Here is a 22,789-nt window from a genome sequence, read left to right on the forward strand (position 1 = left end):
CCACTTATTTTAAAATATGCATAGAAAACTGGTAAATTTCTCCAAGTAACGAAAAAATTTCTAATTGATTTCTATCAGCTAGGTTTTGTACAGATTTAGCTAAAAATTTCGTCTGATCCAAAACGGTCTTCGAGAAAGTCTCCATTTTCTGAAAAATTTTTCAATGTTGAGATTGAAAATTAGTCAAGGCTGGAGATATATTTTGTATAAAAATCGAATTACGGAGCAACTGTTCTCGTAGTTGAACAACATATTGAGTTTTGTTTTGCTTATGCTGATAAGCAGATAACTGGCTGTGAGTTGCTTGGCCGCAACACCAGCTAAAAAGGAACCAACCGCATTAAAAATGAAACGAGTATTGAATGTAATTTGGTTCTGTATGGTTCGTTAATAGTTAAGAGGTTTTGGCCAGGTGCGTATGTAATGAGTCCAAACTAGAAGCTAAACTGCAAGTTTGAACTGAATAGGTAATATTGTCATTACAATGTAAAGTATTAGACAGTGATGAAGCATGAGTAGGCTTAGAAAATAGGAAACTCACATTAAACAATAGAGGAACTGCAGGCTGGTACAAAATATTTCCATGGAGTGCATTGAAATAAAACCCACTAGATATTGATACATCTACGGAGGCTAATACGACAGATATTAATACCAAAACCTGCAGCTTCTGAAACAAATAAAAGACAAAAACATATACTATATTCACTATTATCAGAAGGATCAAGTATGACATACCACCATATGTATAACAACTGTATAACGTAAATAACTATAAAATATCTGTATATAAATAATATTGCAAGGAAGAAAAAATATTGACTGTATTCATACCACAAGTTCATAGAAAAACCAATATATATAAATACATCTTAAAGTATTTAGGATCTCAATTTTACCATGTAATATGCATGCCTTGCACTAACAACATATATATTTATATATCAATTATACCATTAATTGGACTCACGTATCAGGTCTATGACTCTTCTCTCAATTTGTATCACTGAAGTAAAATATACAAAGATGAGTAAATGTATCATGTAAGGTAAATTCTACCATTTCCAAAAAACATTAGGAACTTATCAAAATAAGAACATCTTATCATTTCAAATTATCTTCTATCCAGAAGAAATGCGTACCTTGAGTAAAAAACCGTCTAAAATGGTGGAGTTCAACATGTTGAGAAAATGTTTAATAATCGACTACATCGGTAAACGTCATGCATGAATATATGCCAATAACGAGTATTCAAACATCAAATAATGTTTGTAAATTTTACATTCGAGATTCGTCAGAAAGTTAGCTACTCTTTCTTACAAAAATGTCTAAATCGGAGTTACTAGAAATTGTACCTATTCCAGTAAAGTGAACAGATTCGAGATAACTAAAACTCAAGTCAGGAAAAAATAGTTTTCACGTCAAAATACTTAAATCAGGGCAATCTAACATTAAAACGTACGTACATGTATATTGTAGCGATATACGGTTTTACGATTTTAGTTTGGTGATGGAAACTCAGATTTATTGGAATTAAAATTAAAGAGATTAAATTGAAATAATAACGAAATGTTGTCATGTCATAGAAGCACTTGTATTTGTTTATTTACGTAAATGGTTGTATTTGTGTTATGTTGTTACTGAAATAATGGCTAGACGCAAAGTCGTCAGTTTATTTGTTTTGTTTTGATTTGTAAAGTTGTGAACGAAATCTGTAATGTCATCAATGTGAAATATTGTCTGTTAACATTGACACCATTTGAAGGTGGCACAACTTCAGATTTGCAACGATTGTTAGTCTGGGAATTTGGTCACGATGTAAAACGGGTTGAAACCAATTTTTCACCAATAGCTGAGATAACACAAATGATCGACGAAGCGAATTCCAGTGTCTGCAATCATGAACAAAAACCTCTTGTTGGAGAGGATCGGGATCAGAAGGAGATCAGAAGTGGATTAGAGGAATCAGAGACACTTTGGAAGAAATTAGCAGCAAAGCAGTTGTCTGCAATCCATTACGACTACGAATAGATCAAAGATGATCTATTCTTCTTCAACGTCCAAACATAGTACAATAGTTATGGTTGGCTACTAGTTGGTTCAGGTGGATACTACATACAACCAACTATCTAGTCTAGGAGATCCAAGGCGGAGAAGTACCTCTCGCAGGAGATCCAGAACAGTGGAGTATCATTATCCAGTCCAGACACTCATCGTTTAAGCAGGTATGTGTATCTCAGCTATGTGCGTGTTGATCGTGATACAATTTCTAGAGGTTTACGATTTGTGATCTGAATTGTTATGCTACATTCACACTCAAACATACACACAGACATCATGATATTGCTTAGATCAATACAGTTATTAAATGAAGCTTAGATGTGTTATCATTTCCTCTCAATTCACATCGACCTACTCATTTCGGACAATGAGTAGTAGCAATCTCTGAACGTCATACTTTGATGATCCCAATGCTTTTAAGGCACGACGTTAGGAGGTTGTTATGGCGGAGATGCTTTAGGGTCGAATCCCGGTACAGTTATTAGAAAAACCCACCATTGTTATGGTGGAATATGCTTGTTCGAATCCCGGTACAGTTATTAGATAAACCCACCATTGTTATGGTGGAAATCACTTGGTTCGATTCCCGGAAAGTTTAAGGGACTTACAAGTGTTTAGAAAGAATAAGAAAATAGATTAACCCGCACCACCCACCCGCGTAAATATTTAAGTAGTTTATAAGTAATTTAGTAAGGCTGTAAGATGTTGTCGGTATTAAACAACCACAGGGAGCATTACCCTGTGTTACAAGAGGATGGGACACCTGCTACCTTGTTCTCATCATCTAAGTACTATAAATTAGACTTAGGGGTACTGAGAAGTTTTACCGAATACGGGCCAATTTATAGATCAAGTACTGAAGACATCTTTCGAGACAATGTTCAAACTTGGAAGAGACAGCGTTAGTTTTGGTAAATTTTAAGCCAAAGAATTTTGATTTAAAGATCTCATGGAACTTGGAAATCGAAGACACTTTTTGGCAACAGTGTCAGGAGTAGTGGAAATATCTCTAAATCTGAGAAACGCGAAATTTTTCGCACTGAAGTCCACTGACTTAACTTACAAGATTTGTGCTATTTTTCGGGAGTGCGTAGACCAACTAAGAGTCGATAATTGGTTAGAACGTTTTAGACATAACTTTCAATGTTCGACTACCATTCAGATCGCTGATTTGGTTAGAACATTTAGTACGTATGAAAGAAAGTCGAAAATAATTATATCAAGCGATAATATGTTGTTAGATTTAGCAGCTTTTGCTGGTCTATTTATCGAGAGAAATAAGATCCTGTTTCGATAAGTGCATAATGTAGGAAAAGTAGATTTTAGTTTAAGTTTAGGTTAAGGTCAATATATGTAGTATTATAATATGTTATTTATTAGTATATATCAGTATGTTATTAATTAGTATATAGCAATTTAAATATAGAGTTAAGTTTTTATTAGGTTATGTGATTAGTTAGTGTGAAATTATTTTAATCAGTAGGAATAGTTGAATATATTTAGAAATGTTAGAGAATATTATTATAGAATTTCAATATGAACACACGGAGTTAAGGAAAAAAAGAAAAAGAAAGAATAAATAGTAGATTAAGAGAATAAAAATGTCAAATACATGTCTAGAGGGCATGATTTCAGAACTAGAAAAGATAGAGATAGAGAATATGGAATATAATAGAATATAGTTAGAGATATATTAAAGATGTAGACGACTGTAAAATACAAGTATGAGACATTAGGACAATAAAATTAATGAAAAAAAGAAGGTAGGATTGCCAGAGTAAAACATGTACATTTTAGATTGACATTTCCATCGAAAGGTTCTCTACGTAGGTAGGAAACCACATTCTCAAGAAGTTCAAGTTGGTGGAAAACCACACTTCCTCTGAGAATATTTTTTTTCAAAGTACACATAAGTCTTCGACGACAAAGATAGAAGGGGCACCCGCTAGAGAGAATTGGGTCATGTCTCGTTTCTTCGTTTGGTAAAGCAGTGTTGAATTTATTTATAGTAGAGTCCTACTTATCTAGGCAAACGTCGTAGGAATTCGGAAAAAAAATTAAAATTAGAATTTTGGTGTACGGAGTTAAGAAGATTATGAGTAAATATTATTTTTAATATATTTAATAAATGTTCTAATAGTCATTTGGTATGTGGAATAGATAAGAGAGATAGTTACAAGTAGTAGAAAATGGATCGATCTGGCTCAGACATGGAACAGCGTTTAACAACTCACAAGCCCCTGGGAAAATGACCACCGTGCACCGTGAGCCCACGGTCTTTTACGACCTCCATTTTAGGGGTGAATTCGTTCCCTTTTATGAGCACTTTTAAGGGGGTGTATTCGTTCTCTTTTACGAACCCATTTTAGGGGTGTACTCGTTCTCTTTTATGAGCATATTTTTCAACCCCTATATGAACATAGCAGAATATGAACATACAACAGAACAGATAACACATAAGAGTACCTAACATAACAAGGGTGTACTCGTTCAACCCCTATTTTAACATAGCAGAGCTAATAAAAGAACATGGCTTATTTTCCAACCCCTATTTTAACATAGCAGAAATTATGAACATACAGCAGAACAAGATAATACGTAAGACTCGTTCCCTTTTATGACCTCCATTTTAAGGGGTGTACTCGTTCTCTTTTATGAGCATATTTTTCAACCCCTACGAACACATAACAGAACAAGGGTATACTCGTTCTCTTTTATGAGCACTTTTTCAACATAGCAAAGGGGTACGAACACATAACATAACAAGGGTGTATTCATTCCAACCCCTATGTTAATTACGAACAGATAGAAGAGCACATAAAACTACAACCTCCATTTTAAGGGGTGTATTCATTCTCCAACCCTTACGAACACACAGAAGATCAGATAATACATAGCACAGCTAATAAAAGAACATGGCATATTTTCCATCCCTTATTTTAACATAGCAGAAATTACACTGAGATTATGAACACACAGCAGAGGCACTTTTTCAACCCTTATTTTAACATAGCAGAAATTACACTGAGACTATGAACATACAGCAGACCAGAGAATACGTAAGATTCATTCCCATTTTAAGGGGTATACTCGTTTTCCAACCCCTATTTGAACATAGCAGGGTGAACTCGTTCTCTTTTATGAGCACTTTTCCAACCCAACACAGAACAGAGCATGGCTTATTTTCCAACATAGCAGAAATTACATTGAGACTACGTAACACACAACATCCTCCATTTTAGAGGTGTACTCGTTTTCCAACCCTTATTTTAACATAGCATAGAATACACTGATACTATGAACACACAGCACAACAGATAATACATAGCATAGCTAATAAAAGAACATGGCTTATTTTCCAGCAACACATAGCAGACATAAGACTACGGAGGGAGGGTGTACTCGTTATCACTTTTTCAACCCTTATTTGAACATAACAGATAATACATTCGAACTCTATAGCAAAGATTCTTTTAAGGAGTGAACTTGTTTTAACCTATATTTGAACATAGCAGAGATGATTATTTAAAGAATGCGAAACTTCCGTGTTTTGTTATCAGTTACATAATAACTTCCGCCATATGTAGATAATTCTCATTACGTCATTTATCCGGATTTTCAAAAACATTGACCTAGTTTTCTCTTTAACAGACAATAACTTGTCATTCAACGATAGGAATCCCTGAACGTAATGTAATCAATCACAAAGGTATAAAAAAAGAGGGGAATCCCCGAGGATGACTCATACTATTGCGCAATATTATGCAATGCTGTCAGACAGGTATAAAAGACTGACCGACATGTTTTTTTGTAATCACTTCCTGTGTACCGTCTGAAGCGTAAAGTTCAGATATTGTGTATGTGTGCGTTTATATTATTAGTGTGGTTTATTAATAGTGTGGTTTTGTTTTCTTTTGTAAGTAAGACATTTTATAATAATAATATTAATATTATATTATAAAAACTCAGTTCAGAATTATTATAGTAACTTTGAAGAGTTAGTTAAAAAAATGGCAACAAAAGAGGTTAAATCAAATATTATCATTTCTGATACTCTATTTAATAATAATTTTAAAAAATTTATTTTAAAATGTGATACTGATTTAAATGAGGATAGTGGATGTTTTTTAAAGAATAAAAGAAAGACTGTTTAGATATATTAAAACAGGAACAAGATAATTCAGCATTTAAAGTAAATTTTTCGTTGGCTACAACTTTTGTAAAACCACTAGATTTAGAAACATGTCGATTCTTTGTAAATAGTGGTAACAAAATTATTTTACCGAGTACAGATGTGAATTCTATAATAGAAAAACTATTTAATAAACTTTTAGTTGAACAAGAAAATAGAGCAATTAAGAAATCAGGGTGGTCTTTATGTTCTGAACCAAACCATCACTTAGAAATTAAAATCAGTAAATATGATCCTCTTTCCGCTTCTTCTTTTATAAAATTACCTCAATGGATTTTATCCAAAAAGAATTGTGTTTTAAATATTCAAAATAACGATAATAGATGTTTTATGTACTGCATTCTAGCTGCGTTGCATCCAGCAAAAGATAATCCATATCGTGTGAATAATTACATACAATATAGTAATACTTTATTACCATTATTTGAAAAAAACAATATAAAATTTCCCGTCGAAGTAGAACACATAAGCAAATTTGAACATATGTATAATTCTGTATTTCCTAAGGAACAAATTTCCATTAATATATATGGCATTAACTATGATCATGAAACTATTTATCCGTTACGTATAAGCGAAAACACATGTGTAGATGAACGTATAGATTTACTGTATTGTGAAGAAAATTGCAACACTCATTATTGTTTAATAAAAAATCTCAATGCGTTATTGAAGTGTCATATAAAATTGCCTCAATGGATTTTATCCACAAAATGTGTTTTAAATATTCAAAATAACGATAATAGAAGTTTTATGTATAGTATTCTAGCTGCGTTGCATCCCGCAAAAGATAATCCATATCGTGTGAATAATTACATACAATATATTAATACTTTATTACCATTATTTGAAAAACCAATATACAATTTCCCGTTGAAATAGAACACATAAGCAAATTTGAACATATGTATAATTCCGTATTTCCTAAGGAACAAATTTTCATTAATATATATGGCATTAACTATGATCATGAAACTATTTTCCCGTTACGTATAAGCGAAAACACAGCTGTAGGTAAACATATTGATTTATTATATTTAAACTCTCATTATTGTTTAATTACAAATTTAAATGGTTTAATCAGACATCAGTTAGGTAGTCATCAAACATTTATTTGTAGACGATGTTTAATATCTTTTTATAACAAATCAAAATTAGATGAACATGACAAATTATGTAAAGAACACACTCCAACCAAAATTAACATGCCGAAACAAGGAGAAGTTTTAAAATTTCGAAAATTGAAATTGTTATTACAGAATGATGTGATAATAATTGCAGATATGGAAAGTTTATTAAAACCTATAAATAAACAAATTGGATCTCATACAATACAAATTCACCAACATATACCATGCAGTTTTGGTTATATTGTATGTTGGAGTAACAACTATATGAAATCAGATTTAGTTATTTATCGGGGAGAAAATGTATCGATGAAGTTTATGTCTGCTATGGAGAATGAATTAAGAAAAATCATAAACATATTAGATCAAGAAAAACCATTAATACCATTAAATAGTTCTCAGTTACAGGAGTTTAACCTATCCACTGAATGCTCAGTTTGTGATAGTAAATATACGAGTAACAATAGAAAAGTGAAACATCATAACCATTTAACTGGTCAATTTATTGCCACGGTGTGCAACAAGTGTAATTTACAAATTAAGCGTCAAAGTAATTTTATCCCTGTCTTCTTCCATAATTTGTCTGGGTATGATGCACATTTATTTGTGAAAGAATAGGTTGCACCCCTGGAAATATTTTTGTAATTGCTGAAAGCACTGAGAAATACATAACATTCTCTAAGCACTTTAATTTTAATGGTAGACCTATCGAGTTACGTTTTGTAGACTTATTTAAATTCCTACCGTATAGTCTCGAAAATTTGGTGTCAAAATTAAAACCTGAGCAATTTGTCTATACAAAGCAATATTTTTCTGATGAAAAGTTTCCTTTAATTCTCCGTAAGGGAATTTATTTTTATGAATACATAACAAATTTAGATACATTTAAAGAAACTGAATTTCCTGGAAGAGAGGCGTTTAGTAGCAAATTGAATGGAACACAAATTTCCGAGATTGATTATCAATATGCAAAACTGATTTGGCGTGTGTTTAAATGTGAAAATTTAGGGGACTACCACGATCTATATTTAAAATGTGATGTACTTCTCACAGCAGATGTGTTGGAGAATTTTAGAAAGACATGTTTAAATGCTTTTTGTATTGATCCGATTAATTGTTTTACTGCACCTGGGTTGGCATGGCAAGCCATGTTATATAGAACAAAAATTGAACTTGAACTTCTATCAGATATCAATATGTATATGTTTGTAGAAAAATCGATTCGCGGAGGTATTACTCAAGCTGTGTTAAGGTATGCCAAAGCTAATAATCCTTACGTACATGATTTTGATGCGTGTAACGTATGATCTCCATCTTTACGTTATTATTCTTACCTAAGTCTGTTTTTCTATTTAATGTTTTCATTGTAATTTTTATTTAAAACGTTGGTAAACAAATCATGATGGAATGTATGAACTTTTGCTCCTTGGTGTACTTGGAGTATGTATCTATCTACGTAAACTTCTATTGTATTGCCCTCTGGTGGGAATTTTCATGGTTTCTGGCCCTTGTCATCTATGACCAGGTTAGAAGCCATGAAATCTACTTGACCTACGGGAGCAATTTTTTTTTCTTCTTCATGTACAGTGCATAGTAAAGGGCTTGTTAGTTAGTACTATATTTTGAGTGAAAGTGATAAGTAATTCTTTATTTAATATGGTGCTCCACTGAAAATATTTAGTCGAAGGCATTAATAATAAGAGTGTGGTTTGATAATTGTAACTTTGTGTTGGCATTAGACGGATTTATCAACCATATGCCCCACGTGATCCAACAGGAAACGTAAGTATTGCATTTTTTCCCGTTTTCTATAATTTAATCATAGTTTCTTTCATTTGTTTTTTTTGCTTGCTTAATTGATTTTTTTTTAAATCTAATATTGTTATACGGTGCTTACTTTCTTTGGTCTGTTGTATCACGAGGCATTTCTGGTTTATAATCCGTGCTGGTGACCTATCGAAGTACGAGAGTATTTGACCAATGAAGAGTATGTAAACTTAATATGATGCTATTCTGACAGGGTATCTTCCATTTAGAGCATTTTGCTGTACTTAAAATTATAGTTGGATTGTTATTTTTTTTGTATCGTTAATTTTGTTGGAGTTTGTTTCAAATATATGCCTCACACATATTCGTAGTAAGTTATAAATTATCATTTCAGTCTAAATTATATTCAAACCTCATATAACGTATTGGAGTAATAACCTATATATTGCTAAATTTATTAATATATTTTCATTGGACAGACTTTATTTATATTGGTGTGGGGGAGACCTTTATTTCATATTGCGTATCCCTCTCCCGGATGTAGGCCTATTAGTGTTATTTCATTTAACACTCAGCCTTACATTACATGCGGAAAAAGAAAAATCTTATTTACTGTATATTGACATGAACAATCTGTACGGACTATCAATGATTGACTATTTACCATATAGTGGTTTTCGGTGGGAGGATAAAATTGACAATTGGCAATACAAACATAAAATTATCGATTGGCCCACGGATAGTGAATGGGGATTTCTTCTGGAAGTGGATTTAGAGTATCCAAATTATTTACACGAATACCATTCTGATTTTCCGTGTGCTCCAACTAATGAAGTTCCACCGAATGGTAAATATTCAAAATTACTATTGACATTTAAATCGAAATAGAATTATATCTTGCATTATAGAGTATTACAATTTTATCTAAAACAAGGTTTAATATTGGTAAAAGTACATAAAATATTATGGTTTCGTCAATCTAAATGGCTTGCATCTTATATACAAGAAAATACCCAACGCCGTGCAAATGCTACAATTGAATTTGAAAAAGATTTCTATAAGTTATTAAATAATTCTGTATACGGAAAGACAATGGAGAATGTACGAAAACGAATTAATATAAAATTAATTAACAATGAAAAAAGTGTAAAAAATTAGTAGCGCAAAATCCGTTTGAAAATTGGGTAAAATTGGCTGATAATTTGGCATTGTTTCATATGGTAAAAAAATCGGTAACCCTTAATAAACCAATTTACGTAGGAGCGACAGTTTTAGAATTATCAAAATTAGCTATATATAACTTCCATTATAATATAATGAAACCGCGATATGGAGATAAAATTAGAATTGCATATATGGATACTGACTCTTTCATTTACCAAATTAAAACTAACAATATTTATAACGATATAAAAGATATGAATGAGTATTTTGACACCTCAAATTATCCTGAAAATAATTCTTTATATAGCACAAAAAATAAACACGTTTTGGGTAAAATGAAAGACGAATTAGGTGGAGTTCCTATGATTGAATATGTTGGGTTACGAGCAAAAAATTATGCTATAAAAACTGGTGAAAATAAAGAATTGAAAAAATGTAAAGGGATCAAGAAAAATGTAGTTAAAGAACAAATTACGTTTGACGATTATAAATCATGTATATTTAAAAACGAAACGATCTATAAAACACAATTTGAAATTAAAAGTAAATACCATAATTTAACAACAAATCAGGTAAGAAAATTAGCGTTAGATCCGTATGATGACAAAAGAAAAATTTTAAATTGTAATATACACACTGTTCCTTGGGGGTATTATAATAAAGATGTAAAATGTACGATTTGTATATTATAAATATGATATAATTTTTTTTGGATATATTAGTATTTAAAAAAAATATGTCACAATCAGTTCGAGAACAAATAGTTGCAGAATTACATAAAAGTGCAAGACGAAACTATCCTGGAATTCATGATTTATGGCAAGCTGATTTAGTTGAAATGAATAGTGGAAAATTGAAAGGTCTAGCAAAAATTAATCGAAATTTCAAATATTTATTAACTGTGATAGATACATTCTCTAAATATGCTTGGGCTATTCCTGTGAAAAATAAAACTGGGAAAGAAATTACACAAGCATTTATAACAGTACTGAGAAAAGCAAACAAAAGCCCTAAATTTTTACAAACTGACAGGGGTCGAGAATTTTATAACTCAGAGTTTCAGAAGGCGATGAACTAAAATAACATTAAACATTATTCCAGGTACAGTGATGTGAAAGCAAGTATTATTGAAAGATTTAATAGATCATTACGTAATTTAATGTGGAGAAAATTTACACTGCAGGGAAATTATAAATGGATTGGCATTCTGCCGGAATTACTACATAATTATAATAATACTATTCATTCCACTATTAAAATGAAACCTATCGACGCTATTAAAAAAGAAAATGAAAAACATCTATTGACAAACATCTATTGCAAAAAGTTTTCTATGATAAAAAGAAAAAGTAAATTTAAGATACGTGAATATGTAAGAATTAGTAAACTTAAGCGTCCTGGTTTTGATAGAGTTTTACACGCAATTGGAGTACAGAAATTTTTCGAATTGCTAAAGTTTTCTTCACTAATCCTCCGACATATCACTTAGTAGACTCAAATAATAAACCTATTGAAGGAAGATTTTACGGACACGAATTACAATTAACGAAATTTCCAAAAACATATTTAATTGAAAAAGTGTTGCGACAGAAAAATAATAAGGCCTATGTGAAATGGTTAGGTCTGCCAAAAAGTGAAAATTCTTGGATCGATTTAAAACATACTATATTGTAAAAAAAGAAGAAGTCAAGAATTTATAGGTGAAGCATATCGTCACAAATATTTTAAATTCTAGCAATAGAGATGGAATGGAAAATTCCTTTTACATGTATGGTAGCAGGTCCTACAGGTTGTGGAAAATCATATTTTGTTAAAACATTTCTTGACCATTAAAGCAAGTTATTTAAAAATATTGTATGGTGTTATGGTGAATGGCAACCGTTGTATGATACTCATTCAAACTGTACATTTAAAGAAGGTTTACCTCAAAATAATGAATTTCAAACACATGAGGGTCCACATCTTGTCATTATAGATGATTTAATGCGTGAGTGTGACCATCGGATTGTAGATATATTTACTAAGGGTAGCCATCATAGAAATATAAGTGTAATATTTATCACACAGAATATTTTCCATCAACAAAAAGGAATGCGGGATATTTCGTTAAATTGTCATTATATTGTTTGTTTTAAAAATCCTAGAGACCAAGCTCAAATTAATTATCTCGCACGACAATTGTATCCAGGTAATACAAAATTTATTCAAGAAGTATATCAAGATGCAACTCGAATTGCACATGGTTATTTACTCTTTGATTTAAAACAAAATACTCCTGATGAGCAGCGAGTTCGAATAAATATCTTTCCAACAGATTCTTTTAATTATGTTTATGTACCTGTAAAAAATAATAATTGTAATATGGTTTATATTCTAACAACTATTTGTGCTTTAATAGCCGTAAAAATGATTAGTAAGGAAAATGCAAATTTGTTAAAACTTTTAGCAAAGTCAAAACCGAAAGCACGTAAATGCAATTTTACAAAATGCAGATCCTGATTTAATTCGCTCTATTTGTGAATGTTCCTATAACGTATTACAGGGAAATGTTCCATTAAATAAAACAGAGATAAATAAGCTAAAAAAATATAAAAAGGAACTGAGATATTTGGTGAAAAAAGGTCCGTCATTAAAACAAAAGAAAAAACGAATAATTATACAAAAAGGTGGTTTTCTTACTGCTTTGCTTGCACCTATTATTTTAGGTATACTATCTAGTTTAATTAAATAATTATGCAAAACGCACAAAAACTTATTTTAATCTCACCAGAAAAATTACATCATTATCAAACGATATCCAATCTTGATGATGAAATGAAAGAAATTTTAAATAATAAAAGTTTAAATGTAGAAGAAAAATGGACAAAATATAGAGAAGTCTTACAAAAATATTTAAATATAATTCAAAAACCGGCAGCAGTTACAACAACAGCAACTACCACTACTACTACGGAGGAAGAAGAGGATGAGGATGATGAGGAGGATGATGAAATAATATCTACTATCCCTGAAATTTGTAAACGTAAAGCGAGACCTTTATTACGTAAATTGAAACAAAATCCAAATATTCAATGGGACGATAATGGAAATGTGAATATTAATAATAAATTAATTCCAGGTGCAAGTATAGTGGATTTGATATCCGATTTTGTTAGATGTCGTAAGAAAAATATTTCAGTTGCCGGCTGGAAACCTTTTGCTACATTATTAGCAAAAGCCAATATACCCTTAGAGTACATTGGTAATCCTCAACGAATAGATTATATTAGAAAACTAACAGAAGACGAAGAGGACGAAGAGGATGGTCCTCCACCCCGTAAACGCAAATGGTGTACTTATAAGCAATAATAATAATATTCTATTGTAATCTATTGTTATTTTTAAGTATATAGAAAGAAAGAAGAATGAGCCCTACCTTAACTATTACATATATCAAGCAGGAGGTAATTATAACGTGTATAGAGGTACAGCATATCAAGAAGGTTATGGCATTGGTAGTTTTCTAGGAGGTTTATTTCGTACTGTATTTCCTTTATTAAAACAAGGTGCAAAAACTGTTGGTAAAGAATTGATACGTACAGGAATTAATGTAGCAGGAGATGTACTAGATAATAATAGACCTATTGAAGAGTCTTTGCATAATCGATGGCAAGAAGCTAAAACAAATTTAAAAAATAAAGCTCAAAATAAATTAAATCAAGTGTTGGAAGGATCTGGAAGAAGAAGAAAAAGAAAGAAAGTTCATTTTAGTGGTGCTGTTGGTGTGAAACGGATAAAAAGATCCAAAGATATTTTTGATTAATTAATTATGGAGCAAAGTGATAGTTTTTATCTCACACTTCCTAGCAATAGTTCTATGGAATATTTTCCCCAAAATACTCTTGCTTGTTATACTACTAAATTATATCAATCTATTGTACTGGAGAAGGGAGTGTGGGAAACAGCTGTTGTTGAAGTGCATTATACAAGTTCATTTCAGAATGTTTCCAAATATACAAATAATATTTATTATCGTCTCACGAATACAAAAAACTGGAAAATGACTCAAATCTTACCAGGCCACTATTATCATGTTGATGATATTCTATCTCAAATTAATCATAAAACTGATATATTAAATTTACAATTAAAAGTCAAAGCATCAGTGAAACGAATTGAGGTTAATAGAGTAATAAAAGATCAAGAGAAGCATATAGAAGTACGCCTATCTCCTGAACTAGCCAGAATACTAGGCTTTGATCATATTCAACAAGAAGATATTGCACTTGTTCATCATGCTCGTTATCCACCTGATTTACAAAAAGCGCTACCTACACTTATGTATATTTACAGTGATATTGTAGAACCACAAATGGTGGGTGACACCGTAGCTCCGTTGTTACGTATTATAAATACAAATATTACAGAGTATGGTATTAATAATGTACATATTTTTGATAATCCTCATTATGTCACTGTGCAACGTAAACAATTTGATCAAATTATTATTGATTTAAGAGATAGTACAGGTAATCCACTTCCTTTCCAATATGGCAGTGTATGTGTAAAATTACATTTTCGTAGACGTAATATGGTATTATAAATTTTACCATGTGTGAATATTAATAGTAAGAAAAGAGAAAAATGCAGTGTGAGTGTATGAAATCAGAATTAGATTTATTTGCTGGTTTACCCACTCAAACCAGTATTATAGGTAATAAAATAGTTCCATATAAACCTGTGGCTTCAATAGCTGATAATACACCAATAGAATTTGTAGTCCCCGGCCATGGGGATGACTATATTGACTTACCGCACACAATGTTATATGTTAAAGGTAAAATTACTAAATCAGATGGTTCTAATTTAACTTCTGCCGATAAGAAAATCGGCCCTGTAAATGATTTTCTCAATGCAATGTTCAGTGAAGTGCAATTATATTTAAATAATGAAATTATTTCCTACTCTTCACATACATATCCATATCGATCTTATATTGAAAAACTACTAAATTATAATACTAAAGCTAAAACAACGCATCTTCAAACATCAATGTGGTTTAAAGATACTGCAGGGCATATGGACAGTGTGACCGATGCTAATGTAGGATTTAAACAACGTTTTCTTCTCACTGCTTTAAGTTAGTCATTTGAATTATTGGGTTATATTCATGCTGATATTTTCAATCAGGAGAAATTTTTACTGAATGGTGTACAATTGCGTATTAAACTAATTCCAGCTAAACCTACATTTTGTCTAATGGGTGACGCAGATGCTGATGGAAAAGTTGTAATTGCAGATGCAACATTGCTTGTGAAAAAGGTTGATGTATCACCAGCAGTTAAAATAGCACAAAATAAAGTATTACAAAATCCTAAATTTAGAATAAAATATCCTATAACAAAAGTGCAGGTAAAGACAGAAACTCTGCCACAAGGAATTATGGATAGTACACTTCCAGATCTGTTTTCAGGCATAGTGCCTAAACGTATTATTATTGGTTTTGTTACTAATGCTGCTTTCAATGGTACTTATCAAACAAATCCATTCAATTTTCAACATTTTAGTATGTCATTTTTTACATTGTATGTTGATGGAAATCCAATGACCTTCAAACCTTTACAACCAGATTTTGATAATAAGCTATATGTACAAGCATATTCTACGTTATTTACAGGTTCAGGTATTTATTATTCTAATCAAGGTAATAATATTTCACTCGCTGAATATCCTAATGGTTATACTCTACTGGTGTTTGATTTAACTCCTGATTCAAGCGCAAGTGCTGCATATCATACTAGTCCACAACGGCAAGGAAGTGTACGTTTAGAGGTTCATTTTAAAGAAGCACTACCATCTCCCGTAACAACAATTATTTATGGTGAATTCTCTTCAGAATTAGAAATTGATTTCCAGAGAAAAATATATATTAATTAAAGAAAATGTTAAATACAATTGAGCTTTATGAAGCATTACAACAAAATTTCCCTAAAGATCATTTTATTGGTGTATATGCTGCTGATGAGTTACCTTTGTTTATTCATACATTTCCAGCCGCCATAATTATAAACACTGATTCTAGTGATAAGCCTGGTGAACATTGGGTTGCTGTTTATATATCTAATATGTGTGTGGGAGAGTATTTCGATAGCTATGGTATACCTCCCTATATACAACATCATATAAGGTTTTTAAAACGAAACTGTCTGTATTATACATGGAATAATAGACGTATTCAAGGTGATTTATCTCAATTTTGTAGACATTACTGTTTCCTATATTTAGCATGTCGTGCATCTGGTTATTCGATGCAGGATTTTTTAAAGAAATTCTCACTCACTACTATTGATGCTAATGATATTATGCTTTATTCATTTATGAGAGTATGATGATGTTATTTTTTTAAACTCCGCCATTACCGGTCCCAAGCCCTGGATGAGAAAGGAGGAGGGTTGGGGGTGTTGCTACCCCGTAAAAGAAAATAATGTTGGGTTGGAAACGAGTACACTTCTATTCTCTGCTATGTTCAAATAAGGGTGGAATCCAAAACGAATACACCCCTATTCTCTGCTATGTTAAAATAAGGGTTGGAAAACGAGGACACACCTTAAAAGGGAATGAATCTTACGTATTATCTGGTCTGCTGTGTGTTCATTGTCTCAGTGTAATTTCTGCTATGTTAAAATAGGGGTTGGAAAAGGGAACGAGTTCACCCTTAAAAAGTGGTCATAAAAGAGAATGAATACAACCCTAAAATGGAGGATATTGTGTTTATTATCTGCTCTGCTATGTGTTCGTAACTGCTATCTTACATGTGCTGCTTGAAAAATATGCTCATAAAAGAGAACGAGTTCACCCTTAAAATGGAGGCCTGCTATGTTAAAATAAGGGTTGAAAAATAAGCCATGCTCTTTTATTAGCTGTGCTATCTGCTATGTTAAAACAGGGGTTGAAAACGAGTATACCCTTGTTATGTTATGTGTTCGTAGGGGTTGGAAAATATGCTCATAAAAGAGAATGAATTCACCCCTTCTATGTTTCATATTCTTATCTGTTATCTGATCTTCTGTTATGTTACGTAGTCTGATGTTCTGCTATGTGTTCATAGAGGTTGGAAAATATGCTCATAAAAGGGAACGAGTACACCCTTGTTATGTTATGTACTCTTATGTGTTATCTGTTCTGCTGTATGTTCATAGTCTCAGTGTAATTTCTGCTATGTTAAAATAGGGGTTGAAAAATATGCTCATAAAAGGGAACGAGATCACCCCTTAAAATCTGCTCGTAAAAGAGAACGAGTACACCCCCTAAAAAGTGGTCATAAAAGGGAACGAATTCACCCCTAAAATAGAGGTCGTAAAAGACCGTGGGCTCACGGTGCACGGTGGTCATTTTCCCAGGGGCTTGTGAATTGTTAAACGCTGGCCCAGATCGATCCATTTTCTACTACTGTTACATCAGATAGATAGATAAGGTCATCAATAGAAAAAGAAAATAGAAGATAGATTTGAATAGAAATATTAAGACGATATATATACTAGGATAGAAAAATAGTAACTTGATTAGACAATTATTTACTTGAATTATGACAAATAAGGAGATACCGATATAGTAGAAATATAAGAATATTAAATAAGTGAAGTATTGAAGAATATTATTGATGAATATATAGAGAATTATCGTAGCTACGAGAAATGTAGAAATATAGAGAAATATTAAATAATATGGTGATTAAGAGTATACTCAAAAGTAAGAATAATTTTAAGGGAAAGAAAAAGACTTGGGAACCTCCTGTCTAGATAGTTACCCTTAAGAGATATAGAACGTTCGGAGACGGATTAAAGTATCAAGTGTATAAAACTGATCTAGAATGCCGTTTCAAAGGTTAGGCCATTTGGCACTATAATAATATATATGAGAATATAGTTCGTCAATGAGTTATGAAATACTAAGAATTATGATTTATGATTAAAAAGTAAGTTACTGGATTAAGGCTATTATATAAATACTGATATGACGTTTTAGAAGTTTGAATACTTCATATGATTTGACGAAATCCTAGATTTATTGTGATTTGAATGGTTCTCAAACACGAAATTTGGGTAAAAATACGGTTATTGACAATTGAAATATATCGAGTTTTGAACATTGTTGGTTTGGATTTCACTTTAAATTAATGACTAAGTTAATTAAAAGTGATGACAAAATCTGGTTTAGATTTACACGGATTATGACAATTGTATATATGTCATATTTATTTAGTTTGGGTTTGACATTACTGTAGACAAAATGAGTATATCGATGCAACTGCCAGTCAGGCGGCAGTTTCTCAACCAATGCCTCATCTGGAGTCCGAGAAAATGCGGGATTCCCTCTGGAAATTTAATCGGTAAACTTGTTTTGAATACAGTAAATAGAGTAGGCTAGTAGAAATATATATTTCCCATATATTCGTATTTAGTTGTATGTAAATAATAGTAGTATAAGCTAGGTGAGAAGTACAATTTTTAACTAAGTACTATGAAGAAATATATTGATTAAAATAATGAAAAAAAATCAGATTCTCACCTTTCAGCTAGTTTGAAGTTGAAGAAGGGGGTATCGAATATAGAGCCACGAAGCGTGAACCGTAGCCAGTGTGGAACGAAAAGGTTATATGAACGAAAAGAGTCACGCGCGAAATAAAACGACAACACCCTGTATTTTAGTTATGCAAGAAAAGCATTAAGAATAGTAATAGTAATAGAATATCATAGATAAAAGCTAGATAACATCATGCAGATAGAGTAATGACTAAGTTGAGTAACATCAAAACATCAATGAGATTACTAGTTGAAAGCTATGTGAACATCGAACGTAAGAAATTAAAGTCTATTAAAAATAATGATAGAAGCTAGATAATAGAGAAAATAAAGAATAACAAAAATAATATAAGTGTAGAACTAGAAAAGTAAGCTTACTAGTGAAATAAATAAGTCGTAGAAAGTATGTGAAAGGTTTTAAAAATAGACAAACACCGAGAAGAAAATAGTAAAAATAATAGTTAAAAGAATAGTTAATAGACGTAAAATAGTTACAATAGAATACATACGTATTGCATCTTATCTTAAAAGTCAAAATTGGTATGTAAACAATGTATTTTGGACCTAGTTTATTTTCTAAATTCAAGTTTTTTTTTTAAAAAAAAAGAGTGAAAATGATTGATACTCAATAATCGATATAATAATCAATTGGCATATTGATATTTATCAATAAGAACCAAAGTATTCATTATATTAGGTATTTAACTGTATATTTATGTAAAAGAATCAACAGTTGTTGATAGCTTACGAGCGGATCAGTGGATGAGAGGAGAGGCATGACATGCACTTCTCATTGCTAGTGAGCCGCAGTATTCCGTGTCCAAGGAGGCGGGACTTAGCAGCCATGTAGCTGCGCGTCACAAGCCACGCCTACGAACAAGGAATACAGCATTCTCACGCGAATTTTGATGCAATATGTATGGTTTCTAAATGAAAAAAGTACTGTAACGTTATAGAAAGGTAGAGGGAACATCAATACATGCATTTCAATCTAAATATATGAGAATAGGCAGATATAAAGCTTATTTAAGTATTAAATATGAGAGAAAATGTCTCGCTACTACGACTTAAAAAAACTGAAAAGAAGAGATTTAATATGTAACAAAAAGTGACGTTTAGCACTCTAAAAGGTTACATAAAAGTAAGAACATAATTCATTGTAAAGAAATATGCATCATTTGTGCATTTAAAGTGACAACGAAAGATTTTTGAGAACATTAAAGGTAGGCCTATGGAAATATAATGTAAGATTTTACAAATAGTAACCATAGACACAGATATAGAAATATAATAGCTTGAAATAGACGAAAATTGAATTTCACGATTTGTCATTTATAGTTTGCAGAACTATGGAAAAGAAGACTATGGTATTAGTTATAGTATTAACGGGGTTAGTAATGTTTGTCGTAGGAATTTTAATTATTATAGTATATTTAGTATGTGAATTACAGAAATTAAATGATGAGAGAGGAAAGATTAATAGCGTAGAAAACAAAAACACTATCTACGAAGATGCTACACACACTAAACACTATGCAAGCACGCCTATTTAAACACTGATTAACAAAAATAACACTGAAAAACACAAAAATAACACGGAAAACACTTTAGATCACAATCGTGCAGGAGTAGAAATGGCACGAGAAAACACAAGCATAGAGGGTACACATATAGCACTGAATACTACCGAAATCCAGAGTGTTGCACATGGGAACACGAATTTGGAGAATGCCGATACTGTGAATACGGACGAACATTTAACCAAAGACCCGAATAGTGCAAAGGTTTACTTTAGCCCGTGTGACGTGGTAATTCTGTGAAAACCTCAAAATTTTTGACGAAATATTCACAAACACGAATTTCACGGTCAATTATGAACATCGGAAGGAAACGACTAGGAAGCAACGTGGAGAATCTTCAAGATGAGTGCCAAGGACAAACGAAAACTGCAGAATAAACATTTTACGGAATGACTTTCGAACATATTTCTAACCTCAGGAGTGAAAATGGTAACATTAGTGAAGTGATTAATTAATGATGTTTTATTTTATCAATATTTAAACACGTTATAAAATGCAACAACGCAAAAATGACGTTTCTATTAAGCAGCAAAAGTTAATGAATGCATTGTTAAAAAGTGAATAGTGTTTCAGTAAGTGAATCTTTTCGTGAAATAAATCAGTGATAAGACACTGACATGTACGGCAAGAGTGGTGCATTGAGAAACTATGTTTTGGACTTTGATACTAGAATTAGTGGAAAATTACAGAAAAAGAGACATAAAAAGTACATATATATGAGTTTGCAAGAGCATTGAGTAGCACGTAGTTCTATATAATTAATACTAGATGGCAGGAGGTTACACTTTAACTGAGATTCTTGCCACAGATTTTTTTTAAATGAAACAGAGAGAAATTAATGTATATAAAGTTAAATCTAAATATAGAGAATGTACATAATGTTATATATATGAAAGATTTTATATTAATAAATGATTATAGGAGTATATTGATATATATATAGGTGAAGGAAAAATATTTACAAATTTTATTAATTCTTGTATTTTGTATTAAATATTATACCAATTTCTATCTAGAAATTTAGACGAGAACAGAGTTCCCTCGTTTTGAAGGAGGGGTATGTAGCGATATACGGTTATACGATTTTATTTTGGTGATGGAAACTCAGATTTATTTGAATTAAAATTACAGAGATTAAATTGAAGTAATAATGGAATATTGTCATGTCATAAATGCACTTGTATTTGTTTATTTACGTAAATGGTTGTATTTGTGTTATGTTGCCACTGAAATAATGGCTAGACGCAAAGTCGTCAGTTTATGTTTTGTTTTGATTTGTAAAGTTGTGAACGAAATCTCTAATGTCATCAATGTGAAATATTGTCTGTTAACATTGACACAATTTGAATGTGGCACAACTTCAGATTTGCAACGATTGTTAGTCTGGGAATTTGGTCACGATGTAAAACGGGTTGAAACCAATGTTTCACCAATAGCTGAAATAACACAAATGATCGACGAAGCGAATTCCAGTATCTGCAATCATGAACAAAAACCTCTTGTTGGAGAGGATCGGGATCAGAAGGAGATCAGAAGTGGATCAGAGGAATCAGAGACACTTTGGAAGAAATTAGCAGCCAAGCAGTGGTCTGCAATCCATTACGACTACGAATAGATCAAGGGTGATCTATTCTTCTTCAACGTCCAAACATAGTACAATAGTTATGGTTGGCTACTAGTTGGTTCAGGTGGATACTACATACAACCAACTATCTAGTCTAGGAGATCCAAAGCGGAGAAGTACCTCTCGCAGGAGATGCAGAACAGTGGAGTATCATTGTCCAGTCCAGACACTCATCGTTTAAGCAGGTATGTGTATCTCAGCTATGTGCGTGTTGATAGTGATACAATTTCTAGACGTTTACGATTTGTGATCTGAATTGTTATGCTACATTCACACTCAAACATACACACAGACATCATGATATTGCTTACAATACAGTTATTAAATGAAGCTTAGATGTGTTATCATTTCCTCTCAATTCACATCGACCTACTCATTTCGGACAATGAGTAGTAGCAATCTCTGAACGTCATACTTTGGTCATCCCCATGATTTTAAAGACACGACGTTAGGAGGTTGTTAATATATAGAATATGTCTATAGAGATAAGGTAGTATACATCTCTCGAGAAAAAAATAGGTCAATATCTTAATAATCTTTTCCCTTCTTTGCAGGTAAGGGGAAAATTCCTGTAACGAGGATACTACTTAGCAAGCAGCGTGACTACAATATTTTACTGCGTAACTACGTCTTGCACTAAATCCAAACATTTTTTTAGAGAACGATCGCAGTTTCTCTCAGGAATCATACAAGTTTAAAGTACTAACATAAAA

Source organism: Thermobia domestica, chromosome 17 (assembly GCF_964235325.1).
Source record: "Thermobia domestica chromosome 17, izTheDome1.hap1.1, whole genome shotgun sequence".
NCBI classification, from domain to species: Eukaryota; Metazoa; Arthropoda; class Insecta; order Zygentoma; family Lepismatidae; genus Thermobia; species Thermobia domestica.